The sequence below is a fragment of the Corvus hawaiiensis genome, chromosome Z (assembly GCF_020740725.1).
Source record: "Corvus hawaiiensis isolate bCorHaw1 chromosome Z, bCorHaw1.pri.cur, whole genome shotgun sequence".
Classification (NCBI taxonomy): Eukaryota; Metazoa; Chordata; class Aves; order Passeriformes; family Corvidae; genus Corvus; species Corvus hawaiiensis.
This window is the reverse complement of record NC_063255.1, coordinates 24,838,885-24,852,610: the sequence shown is the minus strand read 5'-3', so window position 1 is coordinate 24,852,610 and position 13,726 is coordinate 24,838,885.

Sequence of the window (13,726 nt, the reverse complement as noted above, 5' to 3'; positions counted from 1 at the left end):
CAGGCACTAAACATGCATAAGGAATCTTGCTAATGTTCCAGTGATGCCAGGTGCATATTGTGGCAATATTGGTGGAGGCAAGATTTGTAAATCAGCATGGTTTGTGTTGGAAAAATACCTCATATACCAGCCGTCACTAGTGTAACCTATTTCAATTGGGAAGATTTGTTTAATTTAGCATGACAAGAATTTTGCAGGGATTGGTATGTTCTCACATGAAGCATTTCGTCAGGTAATGCTGAGCGTGCATCAGCCTTACAACCTGCCTCCTGCAGCCTGACTGCAGACAAAACATGGTCTGCTGGCTGTAAGCTCTACTTCCCTATTTAGATGAACCCTAGCCAGAAATGTGAGCATGGCTGCAAAGTTTGTTAACAATGTTTTGCACCAGGCAAACTCCATCAGGTCATTGGATCTCTCCCCACTTCAGACAGGATTCAGAAATGGAAAGAAAGTACAAGCCAGTTAATAGATCACCAGTTATGGCTTTGCACTGGAGCTCTCTTAAGAGCTGGGGGAAGAATGAGAAGGGTCTGACATGCTGGGTGCAATATTTAAATAAATTTCTGGGTAAGGCCTTTTTTTTTTGGATCATTTTATCTTTTTTGATCTGACTGCAGTTTAATCTTGCAAGATGCTGAGCAAAAAGAAAAGAATGTAACCCTCAAACATGTTTAAAATTAATGACCCAAATAAATGCTTTTTCATGATATTTTGCAAGTGCTGTAGAAATGGTTTAGTCATTGCTAATACAGCTGGAGAGGGAGAACAAATACCATGCTATATATAATCCAAGTCAACACTAGAGAGCATTAAAATAACTAGATATGGCTGTTGTAATTTAACTTGTTAGGGAGGAGACCACTAGAAACCAGATCTGAGTATCATGCTGAACTGTAAAATTCTGATTAGCCCTCTAAACCACTATGTGTTCTTGGAAAGGTGCAAAAGTATTGGAATTTTGTTGGAAAAGTAAGTGGCTTTATTTTAAACAGAACCTGTAAAAAGGTTCAGCAAAGTTTTGGGAAATAATTTTTCCTATCTTTGTGCTACCAGCTATACCAGTAGTGGTGCCTGTAGCCTCCCAACAAGCTTCTCTCTTTAAAAGCAGTATCTGACATTCAAAACATGTCACTAAATGCATTGCACACAACATAACTCCATCAAGGTCAGAGTTGATAATGTCAACCTACAATAAAAATCTGTCTTGCTGTTCCCTCACTAAAATAAAAATGAATGACATTGAGTCAGATTCTTTGTCATTCCTTAGTAGACCTGGGAAGGTCACTGTTCTTGCCTTTGGATCATTTTGGCTTTGTGTAAGGAACTTGGTGTCTTCACTATTTTTTTGTGCCACACTATTATGTACTAGAGGCAGCAATTCTTGGGAAGTTCTCATGTATGTGTTCTCATCCTCATGGATGGGGCAGCCTGTGCCCAGGGCAGCACTGAAGGTGGTGCCACAGGGCCTAGTCACAGGGCTCCCAGTTCAGGCTCCAATGGGGCTTGCAGCCTGCTGTTGCTGGCTTGCCATGTCCCTCCCTTTGACTCCTGTAGAAATGGCAGGCTTCTTTTACAGATGCTTCCCTCAGAAGGGAACACAGAAACGAAAAATAATTGAATAGACTTTCAGAGCCAGATTGCCTCTAAAAATTTTATCACTATTGGCTCCTTATAATGCTCTTTTTTTTTTTTTCTCTTCAGATATGTATTTCAATAATGCAATTTTTTTGCTTACAAACTGGAAAGAGCATTCACCATCAGCAGTACAGGAAGCAGGCTAGGTTCCTGAGACCAAACCTTTCAAATCTCTGTTTCAGCCAGGCCCATCTACTCAGTTTATACTCCAGAATGTGCAGAGCCCTTAGACCCTATGTACCTGCTAGAAGGTGATATGGAGGTACACAAGCCAGTGGTAACACTGATGGGAAATGATGCTGCTGAACACTTCCTTTCTCACAGAATGGTGCTTAATTGAAAACAGGCATCCAGCTCTGGAAGGGTGCATTTTGTCACTGCCACCTCCTACTATGTCCTGTTTACTGAAACCTCCCTACCCACTCAATGTTTCTTGTCCAAGACAATATCCCACACAGTTTCCATCATCATTTACATAGCAAGAGGCCTTGGAGATCTACTTTCAAATCACACAGGGTTTACTGTCACCTAGCTATTTTTTACTCAACAACCTAACTCAGAGATTCAAATATTTCTTTTCTGATACGGTCACTCCTGTGATTTTCCTCTCACCTTTTCTCTTTTAAAATAAACAACCTTTACTGCCTATTCAATCTTTTATTGCTCATCAATATTGTTGCAAATAGAATCACAGAATCACAGAATATTCTGAGTTGGGAGGGATCCACAAAGATCATCGAATCCAATTCTTAAGTGACTGGTCATAAAAGGGATCCAACCCATGACCCTTTTGTTACGAACACCATGCTCTAACCAAGAAGATTTCTTCCTGCCTGCAGCAAACTTTAGGATTTGTAAACTGATACCATTCACTTCTGACATACTTTGTAGGAACAATACAATGCGCAAAATTTTAGTTCCAAAATTGGGTCAGCTAGCATAACTAGAATAATTGCATAACCTGAATGTGGATAAACTTTTACAGCTTGCCTAAAGCATGTGTACTGAGAACTCAGTCCCAGATGGGGAAAAACAGAGAGAATGAGGGAGAAAACAGGATTAGCCAAACTTCTACATTGTTTTATCTGCCTGTTCAAGTATTAATAAACCTCCCTCTTTCTGAATAATTCCAAGGACATTTTTCTTTAATGCTTTTCTTATAGGTAACATAAGGAGTAAACCTGTATATTAGTGCCGCTTGTAGGATTTTTTCAGTTTATTTTCAAACTTTTTTGTCTCCTTTTCCTGACTCTAAGAAGTATATGCAATCCTACCCAGCAAAGAATATAATACATCTAGTTCCTTATCACAGCTTTAATGACCAAGGAAATGAAAAATATGAAGATTTCTGCTTTTGTCATTCAAAAACAAGCTAGGAGGTGTAATAATATAATATAATACTCCTATCACTGAAAATTATATTTACAGAAGCTCTGAAATACAGCATAGATATCTTACTTTGCTTTAATTTTTTTTTTTTGCATGTTATCTTTAGCAAATTTTTTGTAAGGAGGGACTTACTGCATTTCCCTTGTGAGATGAAACATATATTTTAATTTGCTAAACTATATGGACATTTTCATTAAATGGTTTCTAACCCTTTTATATCTACATCAGAGATACTGAATGTTATTACTGACAATTCTTTCAAAACTACATTTCAAGTGTTAAAACTACTCAAGAGACAGGCTTGTCTAAAAGTATATTATCTTTTGTTCACCCAACTTATACATTGTGGTAGGAAAAAGACAGTGTTTTGTATTCTTCAAACCAGTCTGGATACCTTTCAGGTCTGTATTTTCTTATCCTATTTTATGAACTGGTATTAGTAGTGCACTGACATCTTCTGTGAAAGCAGTGAAAATATTTTCTAACTTGAAAATCAGTCATTAAGCAACTGCTATTTTGAGCAAAGTATTTTATCTTTGCTTGATCACAGTATCTACTGTTTGTACCCTAATGAAATGAGATGCTTTAGTTTCTAACTTCCTCACCCCCCCTTTCCAGACCAAAACATAAAAACCAAACTGAGCAAAGAACAGCCACTCAAGAAAAAGCCACTTCTCCATTCAGGGCTATTTTTTACCCTGGGGGTAAACTAAGGCTTGTAAAAATGCTGCCCACATGATGAGGGTTACAGTTCTCTTATGAATATACGGGAAACTCTGCAAATATACTGATGGTATCTTCTTTTCAACTTTTGCATGCTTTATCAGGTGCTCAAGGGAGCGAGGTACCTGGAGTGGCTGGATAGTGATACTGCAATCTAAATGGGATTTTAGATTTTCTTTAATTGCCGTGATTTTCAAAACCATTAAAGAAAGGCAAATCCACTCAGCAGAGCAAGCAGACAATTTGCAGCTACACTGAGTGCTTCATGTATCCAGCCCAGCATCACATCCTCAAACTCAGGCTGGAGACAAACCGCCTCCAGGTCCCTGGGGACAGCTGGGGCAGCAGCAGGTGCCTCTCTGGCTTGGCTGTCCTGGCCCTCATTGCCCTTCGATCACCCACCTGCCAACTCTCACAAGCACAGTTGCACACCCAAACGGAGGAGGAGGAGGAGAGGCAGCAGGGATGAAGCAACATCCACCTACCTCCATCTGATACCCTCTGCTGCAGTCTGGGCTCACATGCAGCAGCATACAAGCTCTAGGATGTGCAGCAAGCAAGGGTCTGCCTCCTGTTTTCCTGGGGCTCAGGAGCTTGCCTAGCCTCTGGCCCCAAGCATGGGAATAGTTGTGCCTGAGAGTGCTTGTACCATGCAAAGCCTGGGATTCCTCCAGCATATGCAGGGAAGGAAATTTTGCTGGCCTCATCAATAGGCGGGTCCTAGTCTTGCTTGTGCCACAAGTCAGGCACAGCTTCTAAGATTTAGCTGCCTCTGGTGAAGGAAACAAGACTTAGCTTAATGAATCAGCAAACAGGCTTCTCCCACCTAAATTTTTGTGGTTTTGCCTTTTTGAGTAACCTTGGATAGGCTAATTCAGGAGTTTCTGTTGACTGAGGAATAATGTCTTCTGGTCATGGTGCCAAAGAAAAGCAACTAGCTGCCTCCAGCTTTCTTTCATCATTTCCTCCTCCTCCATGAGCAATATACAAACAGCCCAGACTTACTCTGCTCTTAAAAGAGGAGGAGTAGGAGGAAGGCCCTGTGTGAGGAGGATGGGACCATAGAGCTAGAAGTGGCATTACCCTTTGGTTAGTGAACTAGAACAGCCTCTCTGCTGGCCTGGGACTTGCAGACGTGAGGTTATAGAGCAACCATATCGAATGCTGCTAATGCACAAGTTACAGCCACTCAGGAGTGTATGCAAGATGGGAACCCACCCTGACAGCCCCCTGCCCTGCATGATACATGTATGTAGTAGTCATTTATCAGAGTTTTATTTTAATCCATTGCTGTCACTGTAAAAACGGCATTCTCAGCAGGCATTTCCTGTTTTTCTTTCTCACATACAGAAGCAGATGTTTTCTGAGCCATAAAACCAGAGTCAATCACTCTTCATAATGACACTGATAACAACATCTAGCCCCACAGCCTAAACCCAGGGCTTCTCTAGCAAACCACAAGTTACAGTCTGCAGCAATGAGACTACATGCAACAAAAGCAAGAAATTTTCAAAGATGACCTTTCAGTATAGTTCAATAGGAACAAATTCTACATTAGAAAAACATTTGGAGCTCATTTTATAAACAAAACTGAAATACCATGTGTGAGTCCTTGAAGGTGGTGGTGGCTCCTTAAACTCATTGAACAAATGTTTTCAGACAAAGGTAGGGACAAATAAATAGCATTGCTGTCCCAAGAGGTTGCTTGGGGAGTTTTTGATTCTTGCTTGTTGTATTGGACAAGAACCTACTATAATTGTAACATATTTTGACTGAAGCACAGTAAGGGCAGCTTAATTTTTATTATGACCAGTACAGTTTGCTATCACAGCCCTGGTTTTATAAGTAACTTTCACCATATAGAACATTTACTCCTTATTCTAAAATCCTATTGATTGTTGCAAGCAGTTCACTGTGATGGTGAAGAAAGACCGTCAGATCGTCACGTGTCCTTCCCTCCACCACCACTTTCTCTCTAGTGGTCAGTGTGGTTTGTCCTAAGATAAAAACACCAGGCAGGTATTGCAGGAAGAACTGTCTGGATGCTTGCATAATTAATGTATTCCAGAGGTGGGGGAGCTGAGATGTTTTTGATTGATTTGCTGCACAGCAGCCTGCATAAGGGTAAAGTGCTGATGGAGACTGGGTCAGCTGGGCAAATTTGTCTCCTGATGTCGCAGGCAGCTTCAGGGTGGATTCCTTCCCTGGCAGAGATGCCTGCAAGGAACACTCAGTTTTGGAGGGTGAGTAAAAAGCACTACCATAGAGACATACAATCCTAAAGTAGCAACATAGGTGCTTTGTTGCTTTGTAATTGTGACTTCTGCAAGGCCAAAGACTCTAAACCTGTACATTTCTAGCCAACCTGCTTATATTATAGCCCTTTAGAGATCAACTGTTGACCAGTCTTAGATAAAGTCAACCTAGCTGCACCTAGACTTCCCTGAGAAGTTTAGAAAGCAAGAGGGTCTCACTGAAGCTTGTGACTCAACAGGAGGGACAATGACCTGATTATACTATAATCTATTTCAATAGATGACAAAGTGGCTATTTAGTTATACTTCCCTGGCAATATTATTATATCAGCAGTAAATCTAATCATAATGATCCACATAATCACTATGCTGTCCTTCTCACACCTAGCTGAGAGCTTTCTCTCAACAACTCTTTCACAGGTACAAATTATGTAGTTGGATGTTTACTGTGGCAGTTCTGTTCATTCCACCACAGATTTTAATCCCACAAAGAATGAAGATATTAGATAGAGAGTAGAAGGGCTCTCTCTCTCTGCTCATAGCTCCTCTTGTTGTGTAGTCAGAGTTCTGTCCAGAAAAGTTTTCTAGGCTTTGTTGCTGAGGTTTCTGCTGGAGTCACTGCCAACACATTTTGCATGTGTCTTGGTTTTGGTATCATGGGCTTGTGTGTAGGGTGTAGCAGCCGGTTCTATCAAGTATAACTGTTTCTTTAATTAAAGGCAAGTTATTACACTGTGCAATTTCAGTGAGATGCAGAACAATGAATTGCTGAAAGTGTCAGCAACACTCACTCTATAATAGCTACTGTAAAATTCAGTGCCAGGTGGGAAGCATGACTTCATAACCATCCAAACACTAAGCTGTTTCGCAGATTACTTCCTTCCACACGTTATTCTTGCTGTGCTTTTTGTCACTGTGTTATGACTTCATATATAAGCAGGGCTGGGAAAAGTTGACAGTAAAGAAACACCCTCTACCAGTTCATAAAAAAAGAAAAAAAAAAAGTTTTGCTCTAAATCAAGGATATGGCAATCATTAATAAGCATGAGATTTTCACCCTTTAATTAGCTTTCACTAATGCATTCAAGGGATTTTCCCTTCTATTCCCCAGTCTTGGGCAGGATTGAAGAGCCTTTCACCTACTGAAGGTCTGCTTTTAAGCATACGTGAAAGTGCAGCTTTTTCGGGTTACTCAATTAGCATCACTGACATACTCTCCTCCTATTTAAATGCACAGATCTTGAACAGCCTCTCCCCAAGTCAGAGCTCAGCTTAGACTATCAAACATGCATGATGAAAACTACCCATTATCATCTATTGGAACCTTACACTCATTGTGACAAAAACAGTGAGATAATGAACCATTCTGAAGAGTAACACAAATTACAAATTATCGTTCTTTTAAATCTGAGAATTTACAAATAGAACTAAAAGAACTGCCTATTACAGAACCATTTAAATTAAAAATTACCCTTAAGATCATTGTGTCCAACTGTTAACCTAACATTGCCAAGTTCATCACTAAACCATGTCCCAAAGTGCCACATCCACATGTTTTATGAACACATCCAGGGATGGTGATTTCACCACTTCCCTGGGCAGCTTGTCCCAATGCTTGACAACCCTTTTGCTGAATAACCATTTCCAAATATCTAATCTCTCCTGGTGCAACTTGAGGCCATTGCTTCTGGTCCTGTCACTTGTTACTTGGAAGAAAAGACTGATCCCCACATGGCTACACTCTCCTTTCAGCTATCTTTGGAGAGCGATAAGGTCTCTCCTCCAGACTACACACCCCCAGCTCTCTCAGCTGCTCCTCACAGGACTTGGGCTCGAGACCCTTCATCAGCTTCACTGCTCTTCTCTGGACTCGCTCCAGCACCTCAATGTCTTTCCTTTTGTGAGGGTTCCAAAACTGAACATAGGATTTGAGGTGTGGCCTTGCCAGTGCCAAGTACAGGGGGACAACCCCTACCCTGGTCCTGCTGGCCACACTGTTGCTGATCCAGGCCAGGATGCCATTGGCCTTCTTGGCCACCTGGGCACACCCTGGCCCACGTTCAGTCGCTGTCACCAGCACCCCCAGGTCCTTTTCCTGTGGGCAGCTTTGCAGCCACTCTGCCCCAGCCTGTGGCACTGCCTGGGGTTGTTGTGACCCAAGAGCAGGACCTGGCACTGGGCCTTGTTGAACCTCACACCATCGGCCTCAGCCCATGATCCAGCCTGTCCAGATCCCTCTGCAGAGCCTTCCTGCCCTCCAGCAGATCAGCACTCCCACCCAGCTTGGTGTCATTGCTGAACTAACCGAGGGTGCACTCAATCCCCTCATCCAGATCATTGATGAAGATACTAAACAGGAGCTGCTCTCCAGTGCTGAGCCCGGCCAACAGCACTGGTGACCGGCCACCAGCTGGATGTAACTCCATTCACTGCCACTCTCTGGTCTTTACTATCCAGCTAGTTTTTTACCCAGAAAACAGTGCACTCATACAAGCCCTGAGCAGCTGGTTTCTCTGGGAGAATGCTGTGGGAAATGGCCAAAGGCTTTTTAAAAATACATGCAGAAAATATACACAGCCTTTCCTTCGTTCACTAAGTGTGTCACCTTGTCATAAAAGGAGATCAGGTTGGTCAAGCAGGACCTACCTTTCACAAATCCATGCTGGCTGGGTGATGACACTCAGATGATCTGCTCCATGACCTTCCCTGGCGCCAACGTCTGATTGACCATAGTCAGTTCTGTGGATCCTCCTTCCAGCCCTTCCTGTGCCAGCCTCCAGCCAACTGGGACCTCCCCAGTTAGCCAGGACTGCTAATACATGATGCAAAGTGGCTTGATTGAGCATTTCCAGCAGCTCCCTCAGTACCCTTGGATAGATCCCATCTGGCCCCATAGACTTGTGTATAAATGGTAAGGCAAGTTATTGACTATTTCCCCTTGGATTATGGGAGCTTCATTCTGCTCTTTCATTTTGCTTCATTCTGAAACACAGAAGGCATTTAAGTACCTCAGCCATTTTCTCCTCCTTTGTCGCTGTTTGGCCCCATATCCAATAAAGGATGGAGATTGTCCTTAGACCACCTTTTGGTGTCAATGTATTTATACAAACATTTTCTATTGTATTTTATGGCAGTAGACAAATTAAGTTCTGGTTGTACTTTGGCACTTAGAGTTTTCTCTTTGCACATCTTCATGGAATCTTTATGGTCCTCTTGAGCTGCCTGCCCCTCATCCAAAGTTCCAAAGTTTTTAAGTTCTCTTTTTTCCCCTGAGGTCACTGAAGCTGGTCTTCTTTCCCAGCAGCCCATCTTCCAGCTCATATAATGTTCTATTTGACTGATGAAAATCATCAGAGGATGCAGATAGTGTCCTTGGGTACAGGTTCACTAGGTGAACTGAGACACCAAGTCCTTTCTTTTAGCACTGTCCAGTGGGGAAGGGGTCCTGTATCCTGTGGAAGGGCAAATATGGCATAGTATTATCGGACTCATTTTGCTGTAACAGGAACACTTACACATGGGTGGGAGACAGAAAACACAAAAGAAAAAGGCATAGGCATCAATGTATATCGTTGTTGCTCTCCATGGACAGTGAGCTTCTGTGCCAACAGCTCAGTGTTGACATCAACACACACTGGCATCACTCCAGGCTACTTCCTCATTTCATCACTTCAGGATGGGTTTTTCTTAAAAGTAACAGAATTGAATGTATATTTTGATAGCACCTAGAAAAATCAAGCACAAACAGTGCACCTACTGAGTAAGCCACTATGCAATCCTTGCCCTGGAGAGCTGATAATTACCATCCAAGAGGCTTTATTATGAGGATTATAATTACTGTATTTTCTTAAAGATTTAATGCTAAAATTAGTTACATGAAGTCTAGCTTTTGTGTAAAATAAAAAAAAAAAGTTCTGACTTTCCCAAAAGTAAAAATCCTTTAAAAACACAACTTGCATATATTCTAATGGCTAAAGGTACAGACAGTAGATGAAAAACTGTATTTATTATTTGCAAAATAGTATCAACCCGGGTGGCAACTGTCAACAGCTTCTTTTTAACTCAACTACAGACATGCTGTTACCACTGTCTAGTTTTCAACAGGTCTGTGGTTTTTTCCAGTTGCCCGGTAAGTGGTAGTGTTTTGGGCACTAAAGAGAGAGGCCTAAAAAAAGGGAAAATATATATTAGTTAAAATGAATGGCAATAATTATTTTACAGCTCCATGAACAAGCACTCTAAGAAAGACTGGTCCTGTCTGGGGATGTCATGTTTGCCATTATGTTACAAAGTCAGTGATGAAATTGGGGAACTCATTGCTGTGGGGGATGAACCTGATAATTTTGTAAAGTTCTGCTGCATGTTTAAATAGTTTGCTTCATTGTTGTAGACATTGAGAATGTGGAAAGCAATGTAGGGAATGACCATATTTTTATTTCACATTTTTGAAAATTTTGTGGTGTTAGGTCACATCCTGCTGCATCACTCTTAATAAATAGAATGCAAAATGTCCAAACATTACAGTACTTTTTAATCTGGTGGTAGGAGTGCTGTTTTAGGATGAAGAGATACCTGGGCTGAAATCCCATTTACACATCTCAGTCCTCAACATAATGGGTAAAAAAGGGCAGTGTTCCTCTTCCTTCTGTTTCTCTGTAGATTATCTTTTGGGCAGAAGAAGGTTGAGAGCAAGGAAGAAATTTGTTTTGCCACATCCAATGGTAAAGCAGAACTGGGATCTTCTGGATTAGAGACCTGATGTCTCTTAAGCATGGAGCAGGCTGCACCTTTACGTTCGGCAGCTTCCCCCTGAGCCCTTAGGCATGGAAGGCCCTAACTCAGTGCCTGCAATAAGGACACTGAAAGCATACTGCTGTTTTGGGGCATTTTTTTGTCTTTGCAGTCAGGCTGTTTACTTTAGTGTCAGGCTTTTACAGAGCAGAAACAGCCAGACGTTCTCCCCCACCTCCACTCATACAAATCTTCCACAAGAGGGTATCTGTAACTCCCAATAAGGCCAAAGGAAGCTAGCTTGTTCCAGCAGGGACAGCCTTGCCTGCAGTTCATGCAGAGGTCCAAGCTCGCTGGGACAGCCTCCTGCTGCTCTGCCCAGTGTGGGAGGCTGGCAGGAACAAGGCTACTTTCTCTGCAGGGAGTTGGAAGCCAAATACCAAGAGTTTTATCTCTTTGGAACTGGTTTTTACCTGAACCACCTAATTGCTTTTCATAAATCCTTCAGATCTTCATACAATACTTCATTGTATTCTCCTATGACCTGCACTGAATATTTAATTACATATTAATTACATATTTAAAATGTATTTTTCTCTATAAGTAGATGTAAATTAACCATATTTCAATTATTTTCATGTGTACACCACAATATGCATGCTATAAAAAAAACCCTATCTTTAATCAGGTCAGGAAAGGTAATACAGTTATGACTGCATCCTAGAAAAACCAGATCAACCAGCTTTTCTGCTAATGCTGAAACAAGCCTAAACACACTGGGCAGAATAAAAGCCAACATTTTCTTTGTTTCAAATCCCTGGAACCACAGACTGGTGGGTAGGTAGAAAAGCATTGTGCTTCGTTTTGCAGAAAATGCATAGCAATAAGGCTAGTGTTGAAGCTGGCAGCACCAAGTGATATGTTGAATTAGATACTGAGAATTAACTTTTGCAGCCCTAGGAATATACCTTTCACTGAGCAAACATTTGTGAAACATTTAGACTTTCTTAATTCCCACACCCATACTCCTAGCTAATTTGCCATCAAACCCAGTGATGATAGCTAATATACTGAGTAGTGTTAACAACCACGCAGAACTTGTAGGGAGTTAAACTTCAACTACTGCTGCTCCTGCACTTTAGCCCTTTACACTGTTCTGCAAAAAGATATTTATTGACTGTTAGAAGACTATACAGAGGTAAGATCATATTGTTTCAGTGTAAAATTATTGAATATAGTGTAAGAAAGGTTTACTTGGATTTAGCAAAGGAAGCTGGTGGGTGTGAGTTCATCAGGGATCTTCCCCCAGCAGTGGGGGAAACCAGCAGGAGATCTCTCACCTCACCCTGCTGCTGCAATACTTGGTTGGGAGAGAGGAAGAAAAAGGGGAAACCAGCTCCTCACTTATCAAGAGCCAGAACTGTGAGCTTAGTTGCCTTAAGCACAGCAGAAATAGTGCCAGGCAATAGGACAAGAAGCAAAGGGCAGAAACATGCAGAGGAAGTTCCACCTGAATATGAGGAAGAATTTTTTTACTGTGCAGGTAAGCAGGCACTGGAACAGATTGACCAGAGAGGTGGAGAATTTCACTGGAGATATTCAAGAACCATCTGGACACAAACCTGTGTCATGTGCTCTGGGATGACCCTGCATGAGTAGGGAGGTTGGACCACATGAGCCACAGGGGTCCCTTCCAGCCTGAGCCATTCTGTGATTCTGTGAGAAAGAAGGTCCCAGAAGGAACTGTGCCTGCAGAAGCCAAGCCCAGGCTTGCCGTCGATACTGAAATAGAACCTTGGCAGAAGCAGGGATGTGAAGCCTCTATAACAGACCCTAGCTTCTGCCAAGTACACCACTACCTGAGAACTGGAAACAATGAGGCCATCAAAAAACCAAGATTATCCCTCAAAAGAAGCTGGTGAAGGACAGGCTCTCAATGAATGCTCTTATGCCTGCATCTTGGGTTGAAGCATCTCATTTCAAATAGTCACCTAGCAACCAAAGTAGTGAAAATTGCCTGGGACCAGTGCAATCCAGCACAACTGGAATAAACACAGCTGTTTCACCCCTCCTGAAGGAATTAACTGCTTTCTCCTTGGATTAGCAATCCAAGTCCTGCTTCCTCCCCGCGCATCCCCCAAAGACATTTAACAGTTTTAGCCAGAAAGAGGGGAAAAGGAAAAGGTTTCCTGATTCTGTGCCTTGCAGCAATAGCCCCGCACTTGTAGTGGGATCACTGCTGTGCTGTGCTCAGGTGATCAGGGTAGGGTTGCTGGTATACACCCCAAAGGAAGTCTGGGCAGAACCAGGGACAATGTGGCATCCGGAGGTAGCAGTGACATTCCTACATGGTCCTGCAGCAAGGCAGCTGGAAGTCTTCAGTCCTTCCCATCCTCTAACAGTGTTTCATTTTCACCTCTTCAGTGGTGAAAGTGGCTGCTCAGCACATGCAGCAAATAGCAAATCCTAACAGCTCTATTCACTTTGCTTCTAAATGTGCATTGACTAAGCATTTTCATAATCAGTGTCTAGAACATATTACATGTAGGACATACACATGTTATGTATCTGGAGTTTAAAAGTTTGAAAAATTTCAGCTGAATAGAAGAAAAATATTTTTCTAAATACGAATTATAATAATAACTATGTTGTTCATTAAACTTAAAATGAAGTTAAACCATCCATAATAAAATTATTTTTGGTCATAACACTAGCTTTTTAAAATACTGTAGCAGTCTTCAATTTTGGGCCAATTAACAGTATTGAATATGATAAAGTGCTTGTGGCTTTCCCCTGATTGTGCAGACAGTGGGAGGTGGGTTGAGACACTGGGAGGGGACAAGGGTGTATCCTGCCACACTGAATAAACACTGTGAGAACAGACAGGATGCCTGTGTGGAAAGCCTGTGACTCAGTACAGCTGTGTGGATCTCCTCCTCACATTCTTCTTAGTACTGGGAGTTTCCAAATAATTTTCAGGTGTCCTGGTC